This window comes from Apium graveolens, chromosome 9, assembly GCF_009905375.1.
Source record: "Apium graveolens cultivar Ventura chromosome 9, ASM990537v1, whole genome shotgun sequence".
NCBI lineage: Eukaryota > Viridiplantae > Streptophyta > Magnoliopsida > Apiales > Apiaceae > Apium > Apium graveolens.
Window position 1 is genome coordinate 45,252,698 of NC_133655.1, and position 3,751 is coordinate 45,256,448.

Genomic DNA, 3,751 nt, shown 5'->3' on the forward strand with positions numbered 1-3,751 from the left:
CAGCTTCTCCTTCTTTTGCTTTTTCAGCATCAACAACTTTTCCAGACCTTAAGGTAATAGCCTTGACTTGCTCTTTAGCTTCCTTCCTGCCTGGCACTTCAGTATCGCTGGGAAGTGTGCCAGGTTGACGATTGAGCACTGAATTGGCTATTTGACCGATTTGATTTTCCAAGGTCTTGATAGAGATCGCCTGACTTTTGCACAACAGCTTAAGTTCCTCAAAATCAGCACTAGAGGGTGGAGCTGCACCTCCTTATTGAGGATATGATTGCCTTTGAGCATAATGATGCGGCTGCTGGAATCCAGGTGGATTGAACTGTTTACTTACGCCTTGCTGATATGGTTGCTGAATAACATTCTGATTATTACTTTAGCTGAAATTTGGAAGATTTCTGTTGTTAGGATGATAAGTAACTGGCACAGGCTGTTGCGGTCGCTGATAATTGTTCACATACTGAACAGATTCATTAACAAGAGAACACTGATCCGTAGCATAAGAACCTGTACAAAGCTCACAGACCATAGCTATCTAATTGACTCCATAGGTGGCTAGAGAATCGACCTTCATAGACAGCGCTTGGAGTTGCGCTGCAATAGCTGTAGCTGTATCAACTTCCAGAATACCTGCTACCTTCCTAGGCATAATCCTTTGAGTTGGGTTTTGATGCTCATTTGGAGCCATAGTCTCAATAAGATTATAAGCCTCAGTATAGCTTTTGGCCAACAAGGCGCCTCCGGCTGCTGCATAGAGCTTAGGCAAAGATTGGGCCCCCAAACCATTATAGAAACCAATGATCACCATCCAATTAGGCATTCCATGATGTGGACACTTTCTCAACATTTCCTTGTAGCGCTCCCAAGCTTCGCACATAGATTATGAAGGTTGTTGCGCAAACTGAGTAAGAGCACTCCTCATAGCCGCAGTCTTCACCATTTGATAAAACTTCACCACAAATTTTGCACAAGATCTAGCCAAGTAGTGATAGACCCAGCTAGTTCAGAATGTAACCAGTCCTTAGCTTTATCCCTCAGTAAGAATGGGAAAAGCCTCAGCCTGATAGCCTCATCAGTCACACCATTATATTTGAAAGTACTACAGATCTCGACAAAATTCCTTATGTGCATGTTGGGGTCTTCCGTCACAGCACCTTCGAAAGAAACAGAATTCTGCACCATCTGAATAGTGCCCGGCTTGATTTCAAAGTTATTGGCCTTAATAGCCGGGTGCATGATGCTAGCCTGAATATCATCAATTTTAGGCCGAGAAAAGTCCATAAGAGCTGGATCTGCCGGAACTATACGATCACCCATGATTTCTGGCTCCTTCTGCTCACTTCCTGAATCCGAATCTTCAAATTCTATCTTCTCCGGAATATCAAGAACTTCGTCTGTCTCCTCATCCGTATCTAAAGTCCTCTTATGAGTACGAGAACGTGTTTGCATAAATACTCGCTAAGGTACCTGAAACACAACCGGAAACAATAAGTAACACGCCTTAATTACTGAGTCCTAATGACCATTGATGGTAAGTACATAAACTAAACAAATACGCCGAGTCCCCGGCAGCGGCACCAAAAACTTGTTAGGGCAAAAACACGCGCTAATAATAAATGCAAGTATACGCGTTCGCAAGTAATATAGAATACTTTCTAGTTCGTTCCCACAGAGACTCAGACTAATTATGTTCAATTACACTCACTCACCAATGTATGATTACTTCTCAATGTTAAAATAATAACACTTAGATTTGATTAACTAATTATTAACTACAATTAACTATGAGAATTAAGCACTTAATTAACACTTGAATTAACAATATTAAAACACAAATGAGATCACAACTTCATTACTACTTCCTTCAATAGTCATTGTTATTACCCTTAGCATGCAACAGTGATGATATTAATCGAACAACACGAAACTGATAAAAGCCAACTTTCATTGTACTAATACCATTCTACCAAACATCCACAATTAAGATAGAAGTTGAATAGGCATCAATTATGTTGAGTCCCTATATGTCTACAGAAATTGACAACATAACGATTTAAGCACAAGTTATTCCTTTTGATTACATAGGGCGAATAAAATGGTTAGAGCTACCCACTAATCATGCATACTCATACATGAACCTATGCTAGCATGGCAATTTCTAAATCTCAAGATCCACCATCGCTTCACAAGAGATTAACAACCTATCTTATATGTTCGCGACGCACATAAGACGAATAAGCACAACCAATACTAGATATCATACAATCATCACACACTAAGGTATTAAACAACTAACTAAAGAATTCCATTATAAATCTATTACGACCCCATGATCACGATTAGCCCATGATAACACTCATCATTATCATGGGTTCATATGAAAATATGATAATAACACACGAGAATAATAACTAAAACTACTTATATTAAACCAGAGTACGTCACAAGAGTAAATAAGTTCAAAGTAAAGAAAACTACCATCCAACATTACAACGAAATAAAGAATCACAAGAAAATATGCTTCCTCTTCGTTGCGGTGTGCTAAAACGGTCTTCTTCCTTATCTCCTCGCTCTTCGATTAATACTACGATCCAACCTTTGTGAAACGTCTCTCAAAACTACTTATATAGGAATCCCATAATACCCAGATATCTCAGAAGTTGGAAGTTAAAAAGAACTAGGAGTCCGAAATAATAATTCTAATTGCTCTGTTTTTCTCCCGTTTCTTCGCTACAATCTGCTCCTAACTTCCCGCTTGCTATGCTAACCACATGCCAAGGCTTATTCTTGATGAAATCTCTCCAGAAATGCAATTATTACCCTGAAATGCACAAACACTAGAAAAATGCATCAAATACACAAAATACTTGATTTCAAGACACCAATTGAAGCCATTATAAGACGTTCCAAGTGGTATAAAAGCCATTTATCACCTCCCACCAGGTAGATGGTCAAAAGTATATCCAAGCCCCTTCAAATCAGGCGTGCCTCCATCCCACTCTTGCATCGTTGCTAAAGTGGTGCTGTCAATTGGAGCACTCGGAATCCGTAGCTGCTCGTGTACTGGCCAATGAACAGCAACTGCCACGCACAACTTCTTCACAATGGACGCATAGGGTATAGACCCCGTAGTACTCCCCCTCAAAAACCTCAGAATACCCTGGTAAATCACCATCCCAAGATCCACATAATTGCCCTGAAGAATTCCCCACAGTAGCCGTGCACGATCCACCGTCACATCATGCACATAAGAAGATGGCATGATGTTAGCACAAATAAACGCGTTCCATACGCGGGCAAACTTGTTCATGCTCGAATCAGGGAACATAGAATAATCGGTCATGCCCCTCTTGAACTTCCAGTGAGTATCAGGCATGCACAAAGTAGCAACAATCAGATCCAGATCAAATTCCTCCGGCGTCTTATCGTTCCAAGTGTCCTTCCCGGGCCTCCTCGCGGGCTACTCAATCACCCTCCTTCTCGCATCAGCACTGTACTCCACAGTCACCCCCTAACCACAGTGAAGCCATTCTTCTCCACCTTTTCATTAGCATAGAACTCTCAAACAACACTCATGGGCACAACAGAGGCTGCCTCACAAAAAGAAACCCAGCCCATCTCCAGAATCATCTCCAACAACCTACCATCCTTCCCCGATGGCAGAAAACCACGCTCCTTGGCTACAGGCTTCAAGAGAAGCCTCGTATACTCCGCTTTAGCCTCGGGAGTATAAAACCTCGTCCTCACACCACCCGCA

At 41.5% G+C, this 3,751-nt stretch overlaps 1 non-coding gene across 1 annotated transcript; it reads left to right on the plus strand.

Moving 5' to 3' along the window:
* Window positions 1-812: 812 nt before the first annotated feature.
* LOC141688154 (small nucleolar RNA R71) lies at window positions 813-919 on the plus strand. The gene has a single exon (XR_012561616.1). It is a non-coding gene; the product is annotated as a small nucleolar RNA R71 (small nucleolar RNA).
* The last annotated feature ends 2,832 nt before the right edge of the window (window positions 920-3,751 follow it).